Consider the following 14,856-nt stretch of genomic DNA (forward strand, 5'->3'; position numbering starts at 1 on the left):
TCTTTATGTCTCCACAGATTTTTTTTGTTTTCATGGACATGAGTGGGGAGCATAGAGATATTTGCTAGTGATCATCCTCTGGCGAAAGCATAGTTTGATTTCTGTGATGAGAGTCTTGACCATATTCTGTCCCTCTTAGAAGGGCAGAAATGAAACTGCCATATTACCCATAAATATCACTATTACAGGCTTTCACAAATTTACTGAGTGTGCATTTGGTGTGAATACCTCATTAATGTTTTAAACATCTGCCATTCTTATTCTCTTAATGAGTAAAGTTAACTTCTTCAACAACCAGTACTTAGCTAAATATTACACAAGACAATTTTTCCCTTTCTTCATGTAATGGATGTAGTAATTTTTTTTTTTTTTTTTTTTGAGACGGACTCTTGCTCTGTCACCAGGCTGGAGTGCAGTGGTGCAATCTCGGCTCACTGCAACCTCTGCTTCCCAGGTTCAAGCAATTCTCCTGCCTCAGCCTCCTGAGTAGCTGGGATTACAGGCACGCATCACCACACCCGGCTAATTTTTTTTTTTTTTTGTATTTTAGTAGAGACAGGGTTTCACCATGTCAGCCAGGCTGGTCTTAAACTCCTGACCTCGTGATCCACCCACCTCAGCCTCCCAAAGTGCTGGGATTATAGGCGTGAGCCACCGTGCCCAGCCTGGATGTAGTGATATTTAAAGAACAGACTTTAAAAAAACTCTTTACTGTGAAATACTTTCAAACATAACAGTTGTCCCAGATTTGGCTAGAAGCTACCTTCCGTTTCCTTTTTTTTTTTTTTTTTTTTTTTTTTTTTTGAGACAGAGTCTAACTCTGTCACCCAGGCTGGAGGCACCATCTTTGCTCACTGCAATCTCTGCCTCCTGGGTTCAAGTGGTTCTCATGCCTCAGCCTCCCAAATTGCTGGGATTACAGGCGCATGCCACCACGACCGGATAGTTTTTGTGTTTTTGGTAGAGACAGATTTCGCCATGTTAGCCAGGCTGGTCTCAGACTCCTGACTGACCTTAAGTAATCCCGTCTCAGCCTCCCAAAGTGCTGGGATTACAGGTGTGAGCCACCATGCCTGGCCCCTTCTGCGTCCTGGTTGTTAACATGTCCCTACCATTTTTTGATGACATCCTTACTTTCTGTACAAGATGTTCTCAGTTCATTTTATTATTTCCCCACCCCAGTCCTGCGCCAGCCATTTCTCCTAGAGCCCTGGTCCTTTTTTTTTTTTTTTTTTGAGACGGAGTCTGGCTCTGTCGCCCGGGCTGGAGTGCAGTGGCCGGATCTCAGCTCACTGCAAGCTCCGCCCCCCGGGTTTACGCCATTCTCCTGCCTCAGCCTCCCGAGTAGCTGGGACTACAGGCGCCCGCCACCTCGCCCGGCTAGTTTTTTGTATTTTTTAGTAGAGACAGGGTTTCACCGTGTTCGCCAGGATGGTCTCGATCTCCTGACCTCGTGATCCGCCCGTCTCGGCCTCCCAAAGTGCTGGGATTACAGGCTTGAGCCACCGCGCCCGGCCCCTGGTTCTTTTTGTTGTAGAAAGGTGTTCAGAAAAATATGGGTGCCAGGTGTGCTCGGCTACTGGGCCTGTCTTCGGTGAAGAATTAGTGTCTTAGTTCATTTGCGCTACTATTAACATAATATATAAAGAACAGAAGTATGTTTCCTCGCAGTTCTGTAGGCCTAGAAGTCCAAGCAAGACACTGGCATCATGAGTTACTTGGGAAGTTGAGGGCTTTCTTGCCACATGCTCACATGGCAGAGGCCTGAGGGCAAGAGAGTGTGAACCCACACTCAAAAGCCCTTTTTACAGCTGCATTAATTCATTCATGGAGGCAGAGCTCCACTTCTGAAAACACTGTTGCATTGGGGATTAAATTTCTTTTTTCTTTTTTTTTTTTTTTTTGAGATGGAGTGTCACTCTTGGTGCCCAGGCTGGAGTGCAATGGTGTGATCTCAGCTCACCGCAACCTCCGCCTCCCAGGTTCAAGCGATTCTTCTGCCTCAGCCTCCCCGAGTAGCTGGCATTACAGGCATGCGCCACCACACCTGGCTAATTTTGTATTTTTAGTGGAGATGGAGTTTCTCCATGTTGGTCAGGCTGGTCTCAAACTGCTGACCTCAGGTGATCTACCTGCCTCGGCCTCCCAGTGTGCTGGGATTATAGGCGTGAGCCACTGCGCCTGGCCCGGGATTAAGTTTCTGATGCATGAATTTGGTGGGGAGGAAGCATTTAGACTGTAGCAGTTAGGAAATATTTATAAGTAAGCACGTGTGTTTTGGATTTTGAAAATTTAGTATAAAAAAGAAAAACATTTGTTTCCAAAAAATTGGATTACATATTGAAATGATGATGTTTAGGTATATTTGTTAAATATATTAATCTGTTTCTTTTTACATTTTTAATGTAACTACTAGAAAATTAAATTGCATTTAGCTCACATTATGTTTCTGTTGACCATCGCTAATTTAGACTATTCTATTAAAATGCTGTGAAAGTTGATGCTACAGTAAGTTTACTACTTCCTTTTAAAAAATATCTTAACACCTTCCTTTTTGTGGTTTCTTGCATTAGCATCCTTTACAAGCCATAATTCTTTGCTGTTGCTGAATACAGAAATTTGGAGTTTTAAACTCTTAGTGGTTTGTGATGCTTTTAATACCAGATTGTTAAGAAAATTAGAATCCTCATCCTTTAAAATATTATCTTTTGTTATTTGCCAGTATGTCCAGTAATCAGAAATGGCATTTCTTTATGGCTTTGTTCTTTGAGTACTTTAATCGTTGTTAAGAGAATACTACAAGTGTTTACTGTAAATATCTTGAAATATTTGGTAAATATTTTGGTTTATTTCAGATAAACTGCTAGTGTGTGTTTGGAATACATTAAATGCGTAAACTTACTACTTTATATTCTTTTCTTTTTTTTTTTTTTGGAGACGGAGTCTCGCTCTGTCGCCCAGGCTGGAGTGTAGTGGTGTGATCTCGGCTCACTGCAACCTCCGCCTGCTGGGTTCAAGCGACTCTCCTGCCTCCACCTCCTGAGTAGCTGGGACTACAGGCGCCCGCCACCACGCCCGGCTAATTTTTTGTATTTTTAGTAGAGATGGGGTTTCACCGTGTTAGCCAGGATGTTCTTGGTCTCCTGTCCTGACCTTGTGATCCGCCCACCTCGGCCTCCCAAGGTGCTGGGATGACAGGCGTGAGCCACTGTGCCCGGTGCTTTATATTCTTTAGTAATTTCTGGCCATTGTGGCTCCTTAAGCTTGTTAATTAATTTAGTGTCCATATTCATATCTTAATGATACTGAGAAATGGTTTCAATTGGTTTTTGGTGTCTGGCTCTTGCTTATGAAAGATAAACTGTTTGTAGTTCAGCTATTTATTAGCATTGAGTTTTTCTAGAAGAGTTAAATTTTTTTGTTTTTGAGATAGGGTCTTGTTCTGCCTCCTGGGTTCAAGTGATTCTCCCGACTCAGCCTCCTGAGTAGCTGGGATTACAGGGGTGCGCCACCACGCCCAGCTAATTTTTGTATTTTTAGTAGAGACGGGGTTTCACCGTATTGGCCCGGTTGATCTCGAACTCCTGACCTCAGGTGATCTGCCCGCCTTGGCCTCCCAAAGTGTTGGGATTACAGGCGTGAGCCAGTGCACGTAGCCTTAACTGATTTATTTTAATAAAGTTGTAATATATTTGAGGTGGCAAGACCATTCTCTTCAAACTGTTGATGGTAATTTTTTAAAATTATTTTTTATTTTTGGACTGGGTTACACACTGTCACCCAGGCTGGTCTTCAACTCCTAGGTTCAAATAATCCTCCTGTCTCAGCCTCCTAAGTATTGGGATTACAGGCTTGAGAAACCCTCTTAATTTAATGACTACAGAAGCTTTCTTTCTTTTTGCATAAGGGCCTTTGATAGTCATTGTTTATGGCTACAAATTAATTTGATTTTGACTAAATTATCTGAGTTATAAATTTCTTTTATTTCCACCTTTGTTATTGTAACCATCCTTAAATCATACACAAAAAAGATGCTTTAAAAAATTAGTAAAACACTCTCATTATAAAAGTTAGGAAATTAGAGGAGGAAAAAAGAAATAAAAAACCACCTGCAGGCAGTACCTTTATCCAGAGATAAGCATTGTTACTATGTATGACATACTGGTTTCTGTGTGTTTGAACTCTGTTTTTATAGTTATCATTATATTGTATGGTTGTACAGTTTGCCTGTTTTACCACATAGCAAAAGCATTTTCCCATTTAAGAATTTGAGGTTTTTAGATTAAAAAACAGCAAAATATTTTTACACAGTAATCATAATGGGTGTGTGTATGTATGTGTGTGTGTGTGTATGTATAGGGGTGTGTGTATGTGTATGTATATATGTATGCCACCATACAGCAACGTAATTATGTGTATACATATGTATGCACGCACATAGTTATGTTGCTGTGTGGTGGCATAATTTGCCAGATTTGCCGTAGAGGAAAACCATTTCCCACGTTGAAATTTTGAAGTTATGTATAAAAAACACTTGAATTATTGAGTATATATTATTTTTTTAATTCTTAGTAAGAGAAAATTAGAATGTTTGTCCCACAGATGCAAACATTTAGTTAGAACTAAATCTAGTAAATTGATCATTAATACATTTGATCACTCTGAACAGAAGTTATAGAAGTCATGGTTGATATATTACAAAGCTAAATTAGTCTTCTCACTTCCAGCCTTTGTTCAGAGATTTGCAAGAAAGTGCATTTACTGCTTCGCATATAATTTGGGGTATTATCAGAACATTATAATCCAGTAGTTTGTTTTTAAACAGTGGTACTGTGTGGTTCAGAAATTTGTAAAAGCCAAGTGTTAGGGGCTTGAATAACGTTACATTGAACGTTCTTTGAGGAGCCTGGCGCAGTGGCTCACACCTGTAATCCAGCACTTTGGGAGGCCAAGGCGGGCAGATCATCTGAGGTCAGGAGTTCAAGACCAGCCTAACCAAGATGGAGAAACCCCGTCTCTGCTCAAAATACAAAATTAGCTGGGCATGGTGGCACATGCCTGTAATCCCAGCCACTCGGGAGGCTGAGGCAGGAGAATTGCTTGAACCCAGGAGGTAGAGGTTGCGGTGAGCCGAGGTTGCGGTGAGCCGAGATCGCGCCATTACATATTCCAGCCTGGGCAACAAGAGCAAAACTCCGTCTCAAAAAAAAAAAAAAGTCCTTTGAGGAAGTTTAGTTTCGTATATTGACTAAGCTATAGGAGGAAAAGCCTTAGTGTGCCTTTTCTACTTCCTACCCTCTCAAGATATCCTAAGTCGGCTTCCTTTATTTAAACTGTTAAATCTACTCTAGAGCATACCAAAGATATTTTGAAAATATAGGAAATTCTTAATGCATTTAAAAGGAACTACTTCCCAGTCAGTTTTTTCCCATCATAGAAGTAATGTATACTCAGATATATCTTAGGAAACAAGGAAAAATAAAAACCAAAATAACCCCACTGAAGTTTTATCAAAAAAGACAATGTCGATATATGATTTAGAATGTTTGCCTGTTCCCTTTCATGATGGATTTTAAAATTTATTCACCAAATGTTTATTGTACTCCTATGTGCTTAAGGCTGTCTTAGGTAGCAAATAGAGAAAAAATTCTGCCTTCGTGAAACTTATGTTTTAGTGGGATCATAGATGTGTGTTTGCAATTTTATATCCTGAAAATTTTATAATTCAGTGTAACATAAGAATTAGTATAAATATTTTTAATAGCTACTTGACAGTTCCTTATGTGCATATACCATAATTTCCTTTGTTTCCCTGCAGTGTTAGGTATTGTTATTTTTTCTATTGTAAATATAGTGGGCGAGGGTCTTACTCCACAGGGTTGTAACCATGAAATAATATTTTATGAAAACCAAATTTAATCTGTGTTGTATCCTTACCTAATTGAATTAGCCATTATTTCCCTGTACAAATCCTCCTCCCCCATATCCTTGGTGAGCCTCATACATTCTATCAGGAAAGGGCTTTCCTCCGGTCTTTCACCTACACCGCTTGTCATTGACATGCCCGTTTATGTAAGTCTGGAAGGTTTCTTTAAGGCCTTGTTACAGAGAATATTGGGTAATAGGATCTTTGCATAATGTTCCAAAGGAAAGTTTTTACCATTATTGTCTCTCCATTGTCCTCCCTTCTCCCTGCAGCTCCCAAGGAGGATGAGTGTATTGATCTTGTCTGGATGAATCCTCTAATCCCTTCCTTTCCTTCAGCATCTACCTCTCAAACTCCATTCTCATCCCCTCCCTCTTGAATATAATCCAACCAAACTCCTTTGTTTGGGCCTGGACTTTCTCAGACAGAAGCCAGCTGAGGAGACTGTCTTCTAATTGTTGGTTCTAAAACAACAGTCTTGAGGCTAGAGGCCCACAAGGGCTTGGAATAGGAGAAGGGAATTTACCTACTTAGCCTTGTGAGCAAAACACCAATACCTCAGATTTCACTGTTTAGAGCTATTTTCTTAGGATTAAATTTCAGAAATGGAATTACTGGTTCTAAGGGCATGAACATTTAAATACTTTCAATTCATTGTAAGATTGTTTTCCAAAAGAGTTATATAGATTTTCAGTGACCCAAGTGAGAGTTATTTTACTAACCCTATTTATCAATACTATTAAATATTTCATATAGTTTATGTCTGCAGAACTTTCCCCCTTTTGCTTTGATAATAATAACTAATTGTATTTCCTCTTTTGTCTTTTGGTATATTTTTGCCTTCAGGTGCTTTTCTCCCCTAACCAGTTTTCATAAGTTCCTTATATCAGAATGAATCCTTTTATATTTTCTGCAAATATTTTTCAATGGCGAGAATTTAATGTCAATAGTATAGCACTGTTTATACCATCAAATTGGTTAATCATCTTAATTCTGTTTTTCTTTTTTTCATTTAAGTATAGTGAATCTTATCTCTGAACTTGATAGGTGAATTTCTTATATTTTATCTTCTTGCTATTGGTGTTTAAAATTGATTTATCTTCATGGATATTTTTATGTTATAGTATTAAAATCTAAAATTGAACTTAATATACAAAAAATAGATTTTTAAAATGTTTATGCTAGCTCCTTATCAATGTTTAAAATTTGACTTTTGCAGTTACAATAATGGTTATTCCCTTATTTCTGTATTTACTAGTAGAGAGTAAATGAAGACATTACTGAATACAATAAGATAAATGGCATATCAAGTAATAGTCTTTCTTGTAACACAAATGAGTTCTTAGATCAGTTGTCTTTCAGTTTGTCTTGTTATGGCAAGTTGTGTTTTCAATGGCAACTTTTTTTAGGGCCTAATGTAAAGTTTGATCAAAAGTTTGGCGTGTAATCCCAGCACTTTGGGAGTCCAAGGCCAGAGGATCACTTGAGGCCGAAAATTTGAGACCAGCCTGTGCAACATAGCAAGACCTCATCTCTGCAAAAAAATTTAACATATTAGCTGAGTGAGGTGGTACATGCCTGGAGTCCTAGCTGTAGTTCAAGGCTGCAGTGAGCTATGGTCGTGCCACTGTACTCTAGCCTGGGCAATAGAGCAACATGTTGTCTCAAAAAAAAAAGTTTGAACTGTGTATGTTTGAAGGACTTGTATTCTCAAAATGGTGAGAAAAGGGTGGCGATTTGATAATATTTATGAACCACTGTGTTTTATATATATTCTCATATATTCTTGTGTCACCTGAATAAGGTATTAGTCCCATTTTACAGGGTGAAGAGACTGAAATGAAATAATTTGCCAAACTTACATTCAGCAAACATAGGAGTGGGAGTGGAGCCTAGATCATTCTTGTTTGTTTGTTTGTTTTTCATTTTTGTTTTAAAAGCTGAGCATGCTTCTCTTCAAACGTCATAATTACCTTGTAGTACACATTAAAACTAATAGGTCAGGTTGTCTGTGACCCCAAAGACAATAAAGACAGGATCTCATTCTGTGGCCCAGACTGGAGTTGAGTGGCAGGATCATGGCCTACTGCAGCTTTGAACTCCTGGGCTCAAGCAGTCCTTCCCCTTTAGCCTCCCGAGTAGCTGGGACTACAGGCATGTACCACCATGCCTGGCTAATTTTTCCAATTTTTTGTAGAGATGGGGTCAAGCTAGTTTGCCCAGGCTGGTCTCGAACTCTTGGCCACAAGTGATCCTTTGCCTCAGCCTCCCAACGTGCTGGGATTATAGGTGTGAGACATTGTGGCCTTTTTCAGTTTTTAAGCTTCTGTTTGTTGTTACATTTTAAAAATGTGAAGTTAAAGTCAGATCTCAATATGTGTGTGTGTGTGTGTGTGTGTGTGTGTGTGTCTTGAGACAGAGTCTCACTTTATCGCCAGGCTGGAGTGCAGTGGTGTGATCTTGGCTCACTGCAACCTCCGCCTCCCAGATTCAAGCGATTCTCCTGCCTCAGCCTCCCGAGTAGCTGGGACTACAGGCGCCTGCCACCACGCCCGGCTAATTTTTTGTATTTTTAGGAGAGACGGAGTTTCACCATGTTGGCCAGGATGGTCTTGCTCTCTCTTTACCTCGTGATCTGCCCACCTCGGTCTCCCAAAGTGCTGGGATTACAGGTGTGAGCCACTATGCCTGGCCCAGATCTCAGTGTGTTCTCGCTCTCTATGGTATTTGTACCTGGGCTGGTGCTTTGGGAGAGAAGTTGCATTGTATGGTTGTTCAAGAACTTCTAAGAGACAGTAAAAGAAAATTAGGATTTATTATAAATTAGAATGTGAACTATAAAGAAATGACCCATAATGCTATGTTTGACTCATAATAACCGACTAGAGTGTTTACGAAGACTTTTTCACACAGAGTAAGTATTCATTCAGAAGTGTTGAAGATAAATAGACTGTACTAAATGAGCTCTTGGTCCCTTTATTGTTACTATTCTGTGATTTATTGAGAATTATGTGTATATTTAAACTCCATGATGTGCAGTGTTAACTTTTTAGTTACTTTTCTTATTGGATAAAATTAGTCAGCATCTGTGCTTATCATTTGGAGGGTTTTTTGTTTGTTTTTTGTTTTTTTTTTGAGACGAAGTCTCGCTCTGTTGCCAGGGTGGAGTGCAGGGTGGAGTGCGATCTCGGCTCACTGCAACCTCTGCCTCCTGGGTTCAAGCAATTCTGCTGCCTCGGCCTCCCGAGTAGCTGGGACTACAGGCGCCGCCACCATGCCCAGCTAATTTTTGTATTTTTAGTAGAGGTGGGGTTTCACCATGTTGACCAAGATGGTCTCGTTCCCCTGACGTCGTGATCTGCCTGCCTCAGCCTCCCAAAGTGCTGGGATTACAGGCGTGAGCCACCGCACCCATCCTGGAGTTTTTAAGTAGCTGAAGAATTAGATTTGTTTTTATGTGAAAGATAAGATTTTGTCATAGAGTTAGGCACTTGGGTTACTTTGGACCAAATGTAGTCTGCTAGAATTTTGAGACAGAGCTAGATATGTAGATATGATCTACCATGGAACTATAATTCAGCTATGTAATTTCTTAAGTATTACTATATTATGAACTGGGAAGCATTTGAAGAGAAACAGTGAAAGCAAAGCTCCTGGTAGTTTTCATGAAATGACAAGTGGTAAATAGTACCTATTAAAGTTCACTGTAGTTGCTCAGTGAAACACATCATACATGGTAGCTATTTAAGAAAAATAACTTACCACAGACTCAGGAAACTTTACAGTGTTTGACTTCCAACAGTTTACAGTATTTATCATCTGTCTTTGTTTGCTGTTCAGATATGGTGGATTTGTTCTATTAAACACAAGCTTCATGTGGTAAATGTGACTCTAAAACATAATCCAAAACTTTGGCAATGGATGCCTTGTTAACTGCTTTAGAAGGACTTTAAACCTCACTTTGTATTTAGTGCTCGAGCTATCAAATCTATAAGTAGTAGCTGAGTCCTGGTTACTTAAATGATTTAAATGATGATATTTTCACCTAAAAGGACTCATTAACCAACCTAAGCAATTTTCACCTCTTTGCTTATAATTAGGGTTAAATTTTGCTTAAACTGTTTACTTGACCTGTGGGAAACCAGAAGAAGGCTATTCCCTTATACTATTGAATATTTAGAATTTTAATACCTGTGATTATGGTTTGATGTTTTAGTTTTAAAAGGCATTGAAAATCTTGAAATTTATGTAAAATCATCTTTTTAATTTTTTTATTAATTGTTTTTTCTTTTTCTTTCTTTTTTTCTGAGATGGAGTCTTGCCCTGTCACCCAGGCTAGAGTGCAGTGGCGCGATCTTGGTTCACTGCAACTTCCACCTCCCGGGTTCAAGCAGTTCTCCTGCCTCAGCCTCCCGAGTGGCTGGGATTACAGATGTGCCACCACGCCTGGCTAATTTTTATATTTTCAGTAGAGATGGAGTTTCACTATGTTGGCCAGGCTGACCTCGAACTCCTGACCTCAATCTACCCGCCTCAGCCTCCCAAAGTGCTGGTATTACAGGTGTGAGCCACCGCGCCCTGCCAATGGTCTTTTTTTTTTTTTTTTTTTTTAAAGTAATTCGTAGAAATTGGAACGAAATATCTATCATGCTAACAGTCATTGTTATTAGAGTTTGAGATTATGAGTGACTTATTAAAATATAAAATTGTAAGGACAGGACATGTAAACTAGAAAAAAAATTTTAAATTCTTAGTAATACTGGTAATAGTTATTAATACAGGTATGACTTCTGTCTCATGTTCTTTCTGGTGAACACCATCACAGGGTCACAGTAAGGTTCTAAAAATAAGAGCAAAAGCTGGTACTACCAGGAAATTCAAATTCCATACCTAGGAATCTCAGAACTCAGGGAGGAATAAACATTACAGGGGAAGCAAACAATAATGGGGAGTATTGTTTGGGAAATAAGAAATTAAGAATTTTACTGCTCTAAAATGTAAAAGTAAAACAGATGAAGTCTGGATTTTCTTTTGTTTTTACGAAGTTCAGTGGGAGAGCATTCTCTTCTGTTAAAATTGCCACTAATTGTGTGATTTTTTATAAATCATGTTGTCTACTTTTCTCCAAGAGAGTTGAATAATGTACACGTTTTCATAACATTTTAGAAAAATGAGTGAGTAAATTTTTGGCAGTTATATTATTTGAGATGTGAGTAGTATTTGCTTTCAGATTTCTAATTCCCTGTTGGGAAAGTAATTTAGGTTATGTTGCTGTGACTATAATATTAAAATGCACAGATACATTATGAATTCCCTTTCCCTTAATTTTCTTTTCTTTTCTTTTCTTTTTTTGAGACACAGTTTCACTTTGTCACCCAGGCTGGAGTACAGTGGCGCGATCTGGGCTCACTGCAACCTCCGCCTCCTGAGTTCAAGCAATTCTCCTGTCTCAGCCTCCTGAGTAGCTAGGATTACAGGTGCGTGGCACACCTGGCTAATCTTTGTATTTTTAGTAAATACGGGGTTTCACCATATTGGCCAGGCTGGTCTCAAACTCCTGACCTCAAGTGATCCACCTGCCTCAGCCTCCCAAAGTGCTGGGATTACAGGTATAAGCCCTGTGCCTGGCTCCTTTCCCTTAATTTTCTGAAAGAAAAATCTACATACAGCCATGTGAATTGACTGGACTGTGAAATTAAAATAGTGGATTTTTTTGGTCTTTATACTGCAAGTTTGAGAAATAAAGAATAAAGCATTTTATCTGTGGATGCAAAGAACTCTGTACCTGACTCAGCTTCCTTTTTCTCTTGCCTGCATTTTTTTGTGTACTTCACTGACTTGATTAGACATCGTAAGGCTCAGTACCTCTGCCATTCCCAATGTTAAGCAATTTTTTAATATTTGGAATTTGGTGGATAATCATTAACAGAGTTGCTTAATGGGTAATAATGTTGTTTTCTTTATGGAAATAATTTGAGGCACCTTCTCTGGGGTTCTTTGCAAGTAATGTTATGAGTTTATTATGGATCTTTAGGAAAGAGGATGTGGAAACAAACCTGTGCTTGTAGTATGAAGCTGTGATAATCTGCCCCATCTTTGTCTAATTCCGTTTTAACTTCTGTCCTTAACATGTTTCTCTTCTTACTGACTTCAGTTGTCAGTGAAGATTTATTTATCAGGAGATGGGAATGGAGTATTTTGGATATACTTCAAGTTTTGAATGGTAACTGTTAAAATACATATAATGTTTTAATAGTGAGGTACACTGATCACAAAAATATGGTCTGATTTAAGTTGATTTTGTAGTACTTTGCTTCTAAGTTTAGACAGATGATAGAAATTCACGCAAATTTCAGTCGTAGTTATGGCCACAGTTATGCATTCCCAAAGGAAGTGTGTTGCATTCCTAAGTATAGTGTGTTGCATGCACTACTGAGCATAATGGGAAAAGAAAAGTGCTATAAAATCCTAAGTACCAAGTAACTAGCTAGAAAAAGCTTTTAATGGGAGAGCTGGCATGGTCATTAATCTGGTAGAATAGTATTTGAGGAAACAGTTGCATGTGTTAAGCTGCAGTTTCTTTTGGTTATTGAAAACCAAATAGGAAATTCTGAATTAATACTTACATGCTAAAGTGTCTTTGTGGAGCTTATTTTGAGCATTAGAGTGGGAGACTTAGTTCTAATGCAAACTATAGAAGAATGACCTTGGGTAAGTTTGTTGTCTAATTAGTAAACTAAGTGGTAGAATTGGATAATCCAGTCAGCTTTAGGCCTGTGCCTTAAATATGCTTCTTACTCTCTCACAGTCAAAAAGAATTTTTACCTTGGTACAGTCTGATTCCTGCAACACCCCTCCAGTTACTGAATGTATAGTAGTTTGCTATAGACAGACTACTTTGCAGTGGCTTTCAAACCTTTCTGAGACTCATTTTAAGAAATACATTTACATTGTGACTTAGTATATGCACACATAAAAAGAAGAAAGTTTCACAAAATAGTTTCCTTACTAGCGATGAGCCGTTTTTTGTTTTATTTCATTAACAACAACAACAAAAACTGTTAACCATCTTTTTCTTGGGGTTGCACTACTGTCCAGTGAGCACATAGTGAGGGCAGTACTGCTAATGCCTACACAACATGCCTGCATCATCTAGAGCTTTGCTTTACCTTGGTACTATTTTTGGAAAAATGAAAAACTGCTTTTCCACAGGGGGAAAAAACTGTTTACTGCCCACTCTTTGAAAAACATTTTACTCAGAGCATAAACTTGAAGCTAGATCCTTTTAACCACTTAATTAAATCATTTGGTAAGTTGTTGATAGCTATTTGCCACGAAATGAAAATATAGTGGCTATATGAATTTTAGCTCCTGTCATTGTTCATTATTCATAACATAAGCTCTGAACATAGTGTTCCTTCTTAGAAAGGAACAAATGATTATGATTTTGTGTAACAATTGAAGTTAGGTGCGTTTGAAGTTTTATAATTGCTGGTCTTCATTAGATAAATTATAATTAAATGATCTGTTAATTAAATGATCTGTTTTATTTTTGCTTTTTGTTTAGTCTCTTATTAATAGGCACAATACTGGCATTAGCTATAACACAAACCAATGGCACTAAAAATCTTCAGAACCTTTTTGGATTTGAGTTTTTGAAAGATATTTTGTGGAGACTACAGATTTAATTTTAAAGTATAAATGTGTTCTTATTTTAAACAAATGGGCTTTATACTTTGTGTTCTAATGATTGAGATAACTTTTTTTTGAGAACTTAAAATTCCCAGTTTTCTCTAGTTCTATCAGATTTCTTTGTTCCCCCTCCCCAGTGGTTGAGTTCTTATGGGATTTTTGGCTTATTTTTAAAATCTAACGATTAAAATGAAGTTTTCTGGCAATATTAATATTTGTATGAATCTGGATCTCCTACTCACTTAACTTCTAAGCCTTTTTCTTCATCTGAAAATGACAATTTTGTGTACTTGGCTGGAATATTTTAAGTAACAAATAACAAAAAATGTGGTAGACTAACAGTACAGTTTGAAGTGTCATATAATTTTAAATCATTGTCATAGACTGACTTTGGAAAGGGACTTCTGAGATTGTTGGTCTGAAGTGACCCTGAAAGTTTATGACCTAATTGTCATTTTATTAGGCCTGAATGTGAATGTTGCATTTGAGAGAAAACAGTGTGGAAGTAGTGACACTGCTGCGTGCCTGATGTAGCAAGTCCCTAACAGTGCCACTAAGCTGTCCTGTAGTACATCTTCCTGAGTTCTCTCAATAGCTGCATAGTATGTTGTCGTTCCTGTTTTATAGATGAGAAAACCAAGGGAACTAGTTGATAGAATCATGTTTCCAAAATCAGAGATCTAATCTTAGAAGGTGTAGTTGAATAACATGGGATTTATTACTCTGGGGTTCCTGAGTCTATGAATTAATGGGAATTTTGAAATCTAATTGAAATCCAAGGAGAAAGTGATAGAAATAAAATTGTAGTGAGCAATACTGGCTCACTGCAACCTCCACCTCCCAGTTTTAAGCGATTCTCCTGCCTTCGCCTCCCGAGCAGCTAAGATTACAGGCATGCACCACCACCCCTGGCTAATTTTTGTATTTTTATAGAGATGAGGTTTCACCATGTTGGCCAGGCTGATCTCGAACTCCTGACCTCAAGTGATCCACCCGCCTCAGCCTCCCAAAGTACTGGGATTACAGACATGAGCCACTGCGCCTAACCTAGTTTAAATTTTCTAGTAGCCACATTTAAAAAAAACAGGTGGAATTAATTTGGTAATATGTTTCATATAACCCAGTGTATCCAAACATTGTTTCTTTTTTTTTTCTGAGACAGAGTCTTGCCCTGTCACCCAGGCTGGAGTGCAGTGACGGGTGCACAACCATGGCTCGCTGCAGCTTCAAACTCCTGG

General features: G+C 38.5%; 1 protein-coding gene and 1 non-coding gene across 30 annotated transcripts in view; both read left to right on the forward strand.

The window, feature by feature from the left end:
* Nucleotides 1-14,856, forward strand: part of WNK1 (WNK lysine deficient protein kinase 1) — a 156,970-nt gene that overhangs the window by 15,316 nt on the left and 126,798 nt on the right.
* On the forward strand, nucleotides 12,991-13,116 carry LOC114671205 (U4atac minor spliceosomal RNA). Its single transcript, XR_003721092.1, has one exon. It is a non-coding gene; the product is annotated as a U4atac minor spliceosomal RNA (small nuclear RNA).

Source organism: Macaca mulatta, chromosome 11, assembly GCF_049350105.2.
Source record: "Macaca mulatta isolate MMU2019108-1 chromosome 11, T2T-MMU8v2.0, whole genome shotgun sequence".
In the NCBI taxonomy this organism is placed as follows: Eukaryota; Metazoa; Chordata; class Mammalia; order Primates; family Cercopithecidae; genus Macaca; species Macaca mulatta.